Here is a 12,379-nt window from a genome sequence, read left to right as displayed (position 1 = left end):
CGTTCAGCTCCTGTACCGAGGGGATTTTGAGGCCTTCGGGTAACTTCAGCTGCTTCTCCTTAAGTAAGAGGTCAAAAATTTGCTCAGTTTTAGTTACGTCAAAATCAAACCCTCTGGGCGGACCTGGTGGCTTAACCCATTTGCAGGACACGGGGGTTGCCCCCCGAGTCCATTCAGCCACTGCTACCTCTTGATCTCCCGTAGAGCCTTCGTCTTCATCTGCCTCAACCAGGACTACCGCATGCTTGAATTTGTCCTGGTACAAGTCTGGGTGGCGCTGTTCATATACCGACAGTTTCTGAACCATGTGCGCCAGTGAAGGGTAGTCTGCTTGGGAGGCCATATCCTTGATTGGTGATGCAAGGCCCACCACTGCCAACTCGACTGCTTCTTTTTCAGTCACTCGAGCCGAATAACATCGGTTCCTAACAGTTCTGAAGCGCTGGATGTATTCTGCCACGGTTTCTCCACGCTTCTGACGTACTTGTGCTAGATCGGCAATGCCAAACTCGGAAGCCTCTGAGTGATACTGCATGTGGAACTGCTCTTCCAACTGCTTCCAAATCCGGATTGAGTCTGGTGGCAGCGATGTGTACCATCCGAAAGCTGATCCTGTGAGGGACTGTGCGAAGAACCACACACGCAGCTCATCTGATGCTGAGATCGTGCCCAGCTGTGCCAAATATCGGCTCACATGCTCGATGGAGCTGGAACCATCTGATCCATTAAACTTGGAGAAATCAGGGAGCCGATATTTGGGTGGTAGCGGGATCAACTCGTACCCGTTGGGGTACGGCTTGGAATAGCCGATTGTCCTCCTTTTCGGCACCATGCCGAACTGGTCTCTCAGATTGTATGCGATCTGATCCGCGGTCTTGGCTGCAGGAGTCGAACTCGAAGATTCGCCGGAGTGGCATACTTAGCCAGCCATGCTTGCTTTTCCAGCTCGAGCCAACTGCGGGAGCTGAGCTCGAGGTTTGTCGGAGTGGCATACTTAGCTAGCCACGTACGCTTCTCAAGATCTGTTCCCGAAGTTCCTCCCGTTGTTCCGTAAGTCCCCTGTGTTGCGATGCGGTTCGTGAGTGCCCGATCAGCCTCGGCACGTATGTGCACGTGTATCCGTGAGGGATCTCCTTAGGCGCCTCATGCAAGAACTGGTAGTCACTAGGGTCACCACCGATCTTGTAGACGACGTATGCCGGTGAATTCGGCACTTCTGGTGCTGCCAACGCGAATGGCAGCGGTGGACGGGACTGGAGTGGCATCTCTCCTTGGTAAGTCCCGAGAGCTGGTCCTGACGGAGAGTACTGATGCCTCATGATTTCCTGGATCACCCGAAGAGCGACACGCTCCAAAGTGTTCACCAGGCTCTCAGAATGGCGGTGTAGCGAATGAGCCATCATGAAGTTAATCTCCTGACGCAGAGACCTAGTGCGTTCTTCTGACGGGGTGGACAGGTCCACTCCATCGAGCGCGCCTTCGGGTGAGAACCCTTTCCACCTGATGCCATGTGAGCGGGTTCTGTGAAAAGAGCCGATGAGGTCGGCTTCGAGGATAGCTTTGACCTCGTCATACTTCTTCTTGAGCTCCTCGGTCAGATCCTCGTACGTGACTGGAGTGCCGTCCGCCATCTCAGATGTAGATGGCGATGCGGTTGATGTCGCAGATCGTCCCACCGGGCGTGCCAGAATGTGTTGCGGTCAGAAACCCACCGGCGAGCAGCGACGGGCAACACAAGAGAGCCGGGAGGCTCCCAGACTGCGGCTGGCCCTGGTCCCTCCGAGCGACGGCCCGCAAAGACTCGGCACGCACGTCCGATGCCGGTGCAGGCGTGCCACCTGACCTATACCTGGTCAGGAAGGTGATGGATGTGCCTCGCTTAGTTTCCTGCATGGCATACACGTAAACATTAAATACGAGCCTCGATCGGCTCTCAGGTTATCCTGTGAATCGGCTCAAAGAGCCGATCCACCCATGATTCGCACGAGGTGTACGAATATATGGTGGTCCTGCTTGATCAATATAAAGCTAAAACGATCTACTACGATTTAGGGTTTTCACCACATAATCGGAACATCCTACTCGTGATTGAGCCTGGCGGCCACGCACGGTGATCGTAAACCGACCCTAGACAAGGCCTAAAAACCAACACGAGGTTGATCCCCGGAACATCCTGTCTAGGGCTAGCAAACTACACCCTACGCGCCACTGGATCCTTCAACCCGTTTGTAAGGCCTAACTATGCAGATATTAAACTAATCCTTGAAGAACAAGGAGCAACCATAACGGATCGGATCTACTAAATAATGATCAAGCGGGGTGCCGCCCCTACACCTAAGATAGGTGTAAAGGCTGCTAGACGTCTCAGGGTTGCACTACGACAGCATATGATACGATGAACAATGCTAACCCTAACACATCTAAGATAACTACGTTGCTCGCCATCAAAAAGGCTTCAGTACGAGCAACGCATGAACAGCGAATAAACTTGTACTGCCTAGATCGCAAGATGCGATCTAGGCAGCATGATGCTTACCCGGAAGAAACCCTCGAGACAAGGGAGTTGGCGATGCGCCTAGATTGGTTTGTGGTGAACGTGATTGTTGTTTATTTCATAAACCCTAGATACATATTTATAGTCCGTAGACTTTCTAATCGTGGGAATAATCCCAACCGGGCACGAGCCAAACTCTATCTAACCGACACGTATTCTACTATATTACAGATACACGGGCAAACTAGCCCAAACTTTGCATATAAGGCCGATTCACGTATTTCTTCCATGTATATTCTTCAAGCCCATCTTGATCGCGGCCCACCTCTAACTCGGTCAAATTCTGGTGATAACAACAACGCAGGCGCTCATAAACACGCACGTACAAACATCCCTATGAACGTAGGCACGCACGCAAGCAAACACTCATGCTAAGTCTAGGACTTGAACCTGGGTGGACTGGTTCCACCACAAGGGACCTAACCACCAGAGCCAAGTTCTGTTTGCTTTGCTTTGTTTTTGTTAGTGTTGAAAATTTGGAATTATTAAGTGTTAGGTATAATCTATATTTGTCTCATGTACTGTATATCTCTAAAGAAGATTGGAATGATAGGTCCAGATTCTAAGACTAGGCATCCCTGGGTGCAGATAATGATTTTATTCGATGAAGAAGCCTAACCAATGCAACCTGCCGACATGTTATTACCAAGTGTCTCCAGTTCCACATACGTGCCTCGTCAGCCATCATCTCATCGGGTCCATGAAAAGTATGCTAGAGCAAAGGAATATCTGATGGGTTAACGACTTATTAATCTATAAGATTCATAAGCATGCCCAGGTACGCCGGTCCATCGATTCCCTAACGAGAATGGTCAAGCAAGAGATGCGTTCCATTACACCAAGAGACTAATGCAGCTCAAGAAAGAGAGACTAATGAATTTGACATGTATCGATCACGACACGTAGGTTGCAGCTTATTTAATTGCAACTGGCAAGCATGCGGGCCAACGTATAATAATCGTATCTACTTGTATATGTATCTAGACGCTTAGAAGACTTTTGTACGTGATTAATTAATTTGATGTACATTTTTCTAGTCGGCAATTCACGAGAGCAGCCCGTGCTGATTTGACACATGTCTGTATTGTGCTATTGAACTTGGTTGATTATTAAGAATTTTAGAATATAGCCGATGATCGTTGACATGGAATTTTTGTCACAGAATGTCGAACATGCGTGACGAGTGACGACATCTATACGATGAAAACCGCCACCTCAACGTGTTCACTGGGCCAATTCGCAAAAAATAAAACGTTTTCACTGGGCCTAGTTGGCTGGTTGGAGTTTCCATCCCAGCCATAGTCACTAGGCCTATATGTGGGATGCGAGTCCTATGTGGCCAGCCCAAGTACTCCCAAGGTTTGAACCCATATTTCTTTGTTATTATTTTTCAATATTTATACCTACAGTTTTCTTATTCATCTTTATGTAACCCATTCCAAAAATATTACTACCTCCGTTCCTTTCTATAATGTCTATTGTTTTTTCGCCTTTTTTTCAGAATATAAGAGGAAAGTTATGTTTTTTTTTGCAAATAACCCCTCCCACCGATCTGTTCCCGTCCACAAAATCTGGATCGAATCTGTTTGACGTTGAGAAAATCTGGTATGCAATCACGTAGAGAAAATCTGGAACGAAAGACTAGCGGGAGGGAGGGAGTAGATCGCGCGCGTAGGTTAAGGAAATAGCAAATACAGATCACGTGAGATCACGAGGGAGTAGTCTTTGTAAAAGTAGCCTTGATCTGTACGTGGGAGTAGATCACGCGCGCGTCGGTTAAGGCAAGTGTATTTCCGTGGGAGTTGATCTGTACGTGTACGTGGAAAAAGACTAGCGGGAGGGAGCAGATCACGTCTCCGATCTGTTTCCGGTTCATTTTTTTCTCTCAAATAGCGCTGGGGGTTTTGTGTCAATAAATCTGCTTGCGCTAATTTCCGTGCAAAGAGACAATAGGCACTATAGAAAGAAACGGAGGGAGTACAAAACTTTTCTAATGGCGCGAGCCTACATCATTGAGCTTCCGTGTGTATTATACCGACCGAAAACTTGAAGGGTTGATAAAAGACTCATAATAACATGTTGCATCGAATGTTTGGAAGGCTCATCTCCACATAACCTCTCGGCTAAGCTTGATTCGCCTAGAGCCATATTGAGATGGTGACCTCTTGGGAAGCCTCCCGCAGTGGGCATGAAAAAAATAAGGACAACATACATGAGAAAAACTTATATTGTATTACGATGCTAGTCTAAAGATCTCTCAAAAAAATCTCTAGGGTGTGCACTAGTTAGAGCAAAGTGCGCTCAAAAGAATTGTGCTCATTTGTTGAGCTAGTCCAAATATCCTATAGAGCTATCAAGAGGGGAAATCCAATTTGTCTCACGGGTGCATATGAACTCGTTGTGTGAAAATATATTTTAAAGTGTCAAATTATTCTAAAATGAAATTTTGCATGACATTCTATGTTTGCACACAAGTTTTTAGGAAAAAATAATATTTTATGTGTCTCGTGTAAAAAAGATAAATTTTGATGCTCCAACACAACTACGTATAGGACATTTTTTTTTGTGTTTTTATACATGCCACATAAAATATTGTCTTCCCACGAAAACTTATGTACGAATATAGAATGTCATGATGTACACCTAAAATTTTATTTCAGAAATTTAATATTTTCAAATTCATTTTTAAATTAATTTTTAAAATAGGTGCATATGCACCTATGAGCCAAAACCCCACCTCCTATCAAGAGTGACTATTGTTTGCCCGATAGTGGCTGGAATGTTACACCATGATTGTATGATTTTTCAAACATTTATATAAAAAAAGTATGCATATGATTTGGAATTAAATCCTATTGAACTAGGCAGGTGCAAAATAAAATTTTAAATTTCCAACTATAATTACTATTCATCATCCCGCACATGGGCGAGGTAGATTATTTTAGCACTATGGTCATGCATCTCCTAGAAAAATAATTACCCAAAGTGTGACGCAAATATCCATCGGTTCGAATATTTACGTAAAATTGTAAGTTATACTTTGCATGTTTGTTTTTGGTAGGTAAGGCACACTTCAATTGAGCAAATGTTAAAGCTATTTTTAATTAAGTAAATATGTGTCAAACAGAGGCTCCGAAATGTTAGTTTCCTTTGTCAATTCAGAACTACTTCGCACACGATGAATTAGTGTCCAACAATGGTACGGCGTGATATCTAGCCACACGAAAATGTGATCGATGGTTTGTGTACGCATGCACATTTTTAAGAGACCAGAAATACATGAAAGAATGGGAACAAAGTGAAACATCAAATGAATTAACGGAACTAGTTGAATGCCCGTGCGTTGCCACGGATCTTTAAGTTGGTTTCTTCACTTGTTAACCAGACATGACAAGGTTGCATGTTCATCCCTTCTTCTTTAAATCAAGCTCTTTTGCTCTAGCTTTTTCACCATTGTGCTTCGTAGTCACCTAGTCCAATAGAGACACCAATGTACTTCGTAATCACCACAAGTGCGGTCGTTTCCATAGCAGATGACTTTAGAGATTGGAGCAATCATCACCTCAACCTCAATCTCGACAACAACAATCATGGTGGTCTACACTACCACCTCAGAGTTTAGAAATATCCAACAATTCATCAAAATATTTGCACACGGTTCACAAGCCCAAAAGGAGGCTATTTTTTCCTCTCCTCTCCTTTGGAAAAGATCTTTGTAATTTGTTTACTTATCCTAGTTAGGAGAGGCAAATATATTAAACAAATAAGAACTTGCTATTATAGAGGATTTAGGTAAATATGTAACTAAAAATGCCAGAGAGGTATCATTCCGTGAGTAATTCAAATGGCTTGCTTACTCGAGGAGAAATACGGCATGGAAAATTCTGCCCCAATCTACCTTGGAAATTTTCTACAAAAAGGACAATCAATTGCAATACAATGGACCATTGAAATCATCGTTTGTGTCCTACTAAAAGCACAAGCCCAAAATGACCAGTCAAAAAACTAAAAAAATATAGCAGCAGCTTTCACTTACAGAAGCATATTGACGAAGTGCATGTAGTCATGGCAAGACTCACATCCTCATGTCGTCCTTGGACCGTACCACATCCCTCCACAAAGTGGCCACCACTTGATCTGTAACACTCACCACCTCAGTCTTGGGCGTCCTGAACTTTTTTGTTTGAACAACACCAAGTTACTGCACCCATAAGGACGCAATTTAGATAACCAAATAACGATGTTGGTATACATAAAAAGAATACACATACAAGACATACACAGATTTATAAAGGAATACTGAGCAACATCTGAACCAACCTATACCAAATGGGAGATTGTTGATGATGTGCGTATGAGGTGCACTGCAGCATCATATACCTTCGTTAACCTTGCGAGCTCCTCCAAGCCATGCAGCTCTCAGCAAGAAGCACCAAAGAGCCCAACATACATCAAAATGAAATGCAAAAATATGTTCAATGGCAGACAATGCTGAATTCACAATTGAAAAACAAGAAAAAAAAATAGAATACCGTGAGGAACAGAAATGGGAGGAGGGCTCGAACCTTTTTTGGTTGTACAATGACTGGTTTGGGAGATAGGAATGAACCAACTCTCATGCCATAGTAGTGGAGATTTCTCTGTTCTGAAGGCATTCTACCAACCGACCTTGATCTTGTGTTGGTTAAAACCTCCAGTCATGGACCATCAATGAAACCAATCTATTAATACCAATTATAGTACATTAGAAAATCAAGAGGAACTCTTTATGTAGTATAGATTCTTCAAGAAGGAAGCAGAATAAAGATGTCTTTAAATAACAATCAGTGATAAGCGGATACGTCGGCAACACCTGAGCTTGTTGATGTTGGACAGAAAACAACAATAGTAGTTCACCTGAGGTACAACTTGACGGCACAGGCTAGCTGCAGATCCCATGATGGAATGCAAAATTCCAACTTGGTGTACTCCTTCTGTGACTGCATTCTCCAGATGTTACTGACATAGCAAAAGTACAACTTGGTCCTTACCTCAATCAAAACCATGTGATTATTCACAAACAAGCCAATAGGTTCAGCAACAACAGAAAAAAGACAGAATATTTCATATCAAGCTCAGTCTTATAATAGAGTGATCAGTCAGAACAACAAACTTGTGTATCCATTAAAAGAGAAAGAATATTTCATATCAAGTTCAGTGGCAGAACCTTATAATATAGTAATGTACTGTGAAAATTGGTATAATCTGGGGAATGACATGCCTCTCCAAAACATTAATAGATGTAGATATATGGCTCTCTGTCTCGACAATCTATCTCGTATTACTGTATAAGCTTCAGTCAAGAAATAGATACACTGAGATTGATAGGATCTCAGCTTTTACATAAGAAAACGCTGAAGAGTAGTGACTGATTATTAAGATTGGATTTCGGTTTCCCAAACACAACTAAAAATGCACGTTTTAGATGATTTGAAGCCACTCCATGAAGGGCTAAGCCAAACATTGTATGCAGCCAATCAATTCAGACTTGCAGCTCCTCACGGTTATGTAGATTATGGATATTCAAGCAAAGAAAATCACGATAATTACCATGGTTATTTTCCTCACCTTGCCCAACCTGCAGTCTGTAGGTGGCCATGGCAGCGGCGTGTTAACCTGCACCATTCAGCTCAAACAAACATGGGCAGCCAATGCAATGTATTTTCGTACCACACTTGACAATGGCAATTAATTGCATCACAAAAGGAAAAATAGGGCTCAACTGCAACATCAAGAACCAAAAAAAATACTATTCACTAATGAGATATAACACTAATGGATCCACATGTGCCAATACATAACAAATGAAAAGTATCAATTAGGCTACATATGGACTACATATTAATCTCATGAACGAATGAACTAATTAGCACAGTAAAGCACCATCTCTCCTGAATCTCAGGAGGTGGGACTAAGAAAAGGATAGCTAAATATGTAGTCCATGACGATGCAGCCATCGGAGCAGCGGTCGGTGGGCTTGTGTCGATGTAGGTCAGGCCGTAGGGCATCTTGAAGGTGGCGAGGATGTTCGGGACGCTGTTGGGTATGAGGTTCCTCGGCGGCGGGGGTTAGACATGGTAGTATGGTACAGCTTGGGGCGGCCGCATGCCCGCATGGGCTGGATACGACCGCCGGTCGAAAGATTAAACGTGCGGGCTACCGGCGGCGGAGAGGTTTGGTCGTGCGGGCGGCCGGCGACTGCGCTCTCTGGAGGAAGAAGATGCCTAAGCGGCGGCCTGATTGGATTTTTTTGACATGGGTGTGATTGGATCAAGGAGAGAAGGTGGAGGTCGTTTGATTTTCTCAATCGGAACACAGCGAATTTACCGGCGCCGGTAGGTGCCGGCGTCGCATCCACCGTTCGACAGTTACGTGGAGATCTGGATAGCTTTTCACGGGTATAACGAGTTCTTTTTGTACTAAGCCTGTACGTTGGGAATACTCCAAGTACAACCTGTCATGGTGTCAGGCTACCGCACTATCGTCAATATCTTATCCCTTTCTCCCCCACCGACGCTTGACTCTCTTTCTTGCCTCACTCCTGAATCTTGCAACCAGAGAGGGGAACCCGGAGAGGAAAGCGGCAAAGCTTGGATGTGGCGCCAGAGGGCGCGGCGGCAGAGATGCGAGCAGAGGGAGCGGCAGCCCCTCGACTCATTCCCCCTCGAGAGAGCTCTGGAGCAGGGTGTGCGGAAGTCTCCGGTGGCCTGGTTTCAACGACGGGCTGGACAGGATGAGTGATGGCTTCCTCAACATGGCCACATCCGGCCGGCGCGGTGCACAGATGACGCTGCAGTCACCGGTGTCCTTCGTAGACATCGGCTCTTCTCTTACATGCCTGCAGGTCCGGCAATGAACAGGCCATCGTTTCTTGTTCATTTGTTTCTTGGTCTAATAATGTCGAATTTTATTATGATTCCATTCATACTTGGCTTGCGAATTTTTTGTCGATCTTGTTTCAGTTCTGTCAGCTAATCTACTTGCTCCAATTCATATGAATTTCCTTGATAGGTGAATCAAGTTCAGAGGAATAATATATGTGAAACTTGAGGAAAGTGGTGGCATCGGTGCTGTAGTGCATATGGATTTTTGTTTTCTCTTGCTCAAGTTTACTCAACTTAAATTTTGGTTGTCTGCGTATGGCCTTGTTGTGGTGCAACTGATGTAAAGCATTGTCAAAGATGACGTGTGAAACAATGGGATACGAGTTTATGTATGACATGGCATTTCTTATCTGAAATTTGGTTGTTTTTTAACCCTTTTTTTGGTGGTTTGTCACTGTTATCAAACTATGTGATGCTCTTTTACTATGCGGGAGGTAAAGTGAAATTGTTTGGAAATAATGATTCATGGATCTAGGAGTATAAAATTGGAAATAACTTCTCTGAAATATGGAACTGTTAATCCATATTAGACGGAAATATAGAGAATGCAACACATTTGCAATGTCGTTAAATCACTGAAACATGATATGAAGCAAATATTGTGAGATCCGAGTGAAACTTATGTGAATATATGTCTTGGAACTTTTCTAGGACAAAGATTATTTTAATTTGCAAATGTGCACATTATGCACGGAGTGTCTTACAATCATATGTTTTGCGCATGTTTCATAGTGGTTTCACAAAAAAATGAGTAGTTTCACCGGTTAAACAAAAGTTCCATTAAGTTGGCTCACTTGAGAGGTTTCATAAAAGTTTCATAAGTTTCAAGTATATTTCAATTTAGTTTCGTAAAATAATTTCACACATATTTCAAATTCGCTTAAAAAAGTTCCATTAAGTTGGCACATTTGAAATGTTTCACAAAAATTCTGTAAGTTCCATGCATATATAGCTTTAGGTTATGAAAGGCTTTGTTGATTTCAAGAATGTGAAACTTATATGAACCATTCTTGGATGTTTAAAAAAGAGACCTTAACAACGAAGGTAAGGTCTTTTGTGCAAATGTTCATACCGAATAGAAGCTAATATTGGAAACCCTCGTCAAATCGACTACTTGAGCAAAACATATGTAAAATTCGTATAACATCTCTGAAGATCGTAAGAAATTATATTGAAACATAAAATCCATGTGAAACTTTGGTGAAACCAACTGATACTTGAGTGAAACATTAGTGAGACCCACATGAAAATTTTGAAGTTTTACCAAACAAAAAATAACCAATTTAGAGGTAGGCCATTATCAATATAAAACATGAAACAACAATCCAACTCAAAGAAAGGTTTCTATTCGAAGATGCATGGCCAGTATGCCATAATCATTGAGTGAGTGTATGAGAGAGCAAGCTATGAGGAGTACCCATTCTCTTCTTCTGATTTAAGAACACCAAAAACTCTAGTAGGCGCATTTGCCCAAAGTTCAAAGGATTGATCCTATATTTTATCATCGTTCAAAAATGTTGAATTGGGTTGATCTAGAGCTACTAAGGAAGGTATTGGTCTAGTTTCCTTCCGTTATCGAATAAAATTACCAGTTTAGCAATATTTTTACATTTAGTGTACATAGAAGTTCCAATTGGTTCACATTTATTTCGATAATGAATGGTTCCTACGTATGTATTTTACAAGTTAAGAAATATATAAAGCATAATAATGTTTCCATGATTTATTGCAATTGTTTCACATTTAAATAAAATCTAGTTGTTTCACTTCCACAATTAAGCTTGTGTTTCACAAATAATTTAATAATTCATGGGCTATAGCATTTTTTGCAAGTTGACCATGGAATTCTTCTATTTTTCAGTTTTTCGGGCATGTTTCACATTAGTTTGAAATTCATGGAGATTATTTCAATGACTATTTGACTGTGTTTTGGTAGTTGAACATGGAATCCCTCCATCCTTCAATTGTTTCACTTGGATGAACATGTGAAAGATCGAGATGTCGCCTAGAGGGGGGGTGAATAGGCAATTAAAAACTCTTACGGATTTGTCTTGTAATAATGCGGAATTAAACTATCGTTTAGTTTTACAAGCACAAACCCTAAATATGCTAGGCTCAACTAAGTGTAACAATAGCAACTAGAGCTAAGCAAGATAGGCACAAGATATATGTAGCACAAGTGATAGCAAGATATATGTACTTCAAGCACGATGGCTATCACAAGGAAAGAGAGCTCGGGTATAGAAATAACCGAGGCACGCGGAGACGAGGATGTATTCCCGTGTTCCCTTGCTTTGCAACAAGGTACGTCACGTTTGGAGGAGTGGAGGTCCCACGAAGGATTCCCCGCGCCAAGAAGGCTCACCCTATTCTCCGAACCACACCCACGAAGGATAATGGCCCTTTCCTTATGGTTAGCTTTTCCTCCGCTCCGGAGATGGCAAGCTCCACAACCACTTCAGAAGCTCCACGAAGGAGAAGCCCGGGCCCCTTCACAATCTTTCAAGAAGAGATCACCGGGACACCAACCAAGCCAACTAGGAGGTCACCCTCCAAGAGTAACAAGCTCACGGTCTCTCACTCGAACAAATCGTGGTGGAGAGCTCAACACTATGCAATGATGCAAAGCAAGAACACCGGAGGTGTTCAAGTCCTTCACACTCAAATCCCACCCAAGCAACAAATGCTAAGATGAGATTGGAGAGGAAGAACAATGGAGAAAGTCCACAAAAGACTCCAAGATCTAGATCCCAAGAGATTCCCTCACTTAGAGGAGAAAAGGATTGGTGGAAGTGTAGATCTAGATCTCCTCTCTTAGATCCCTCAAGAATTAGCAAGAATCATGGGAGGAATCAAAGGGGAGAGCAAGTTCTTCAAATGCAACAATGGAGGAGAGAGAATG

At 42.9% G+C, this 12,379-nt stretch overlaps 2 long non-coding RNA genes across 4 annotated transcripts; one reads left to right on the top strand and one right to left on the bottom strand.

The window, feature by feature from the left end:
- Positions 1 to 6,135: 6,135 nt before the first annotated feature.
- Positions 6,136 to 8,975, bottom strand: LOC127342602 (uncharacterized). Of its 3 annotated transcripts, none has more exons than XR_007876742.2 (4): positions 8,162 to 8,975; positions 7,451 to 7,552; positions 6,875 to 7,275; positions 6,136 to 6,755 (listed from the first exon to the last, which is right to left on the bottom strand). It is a non-coding gene; the product is annotated as an uncharacterized lncRNA (long non-coding RNA). The 3 variants fall into 3 exon arrangements; XR_007876743.2 differs by having other exon boundaries at positions 6,136 to 6,287; positions 6,412 to 6,755; positions 7,451 to 8,971; XR_007876741.2 differs by having other exon boundaries at positions 6,136 to 6,464; positions 6,591 to 6,755; positions 7,451 to 8,968.
- A 2-nt stretch (positions 8,976 to 8,977) lies between these two features.
- LOC127342603 (uncharacterized) lies at positions 8,978 to 9,849 on the top strand. The gene is made up of 2 exons (XR_007876744.1): positions 8,978 to 9,437; positions 9,605 to 9,849. It is a non-coding gene; the product is annotated as an uncharacterized lncRNA (long non-coding RNA).
- The last annotated feature ends 2,530 nt before the right edge of the window (positions 9,850 to 12,379 follow it).

The sequence above is a fragment of the Lolium perenne genome, chromosome 3 (assembly GCF_019359855.2).
Source record: "Lolium perenne isolate Kyuss_39 chromosome 3, Kyuss_2.0, whole genome shotgun sequence".
NCBI lineage: Eukaryota > Viridiplantae > Streptophyta > Magnoliopsida > Poales > Poaceae > Lolium > Lolium perenne.
This window is presented reverse-complemented; position numbering and strand designations above follow the sequence as displayed.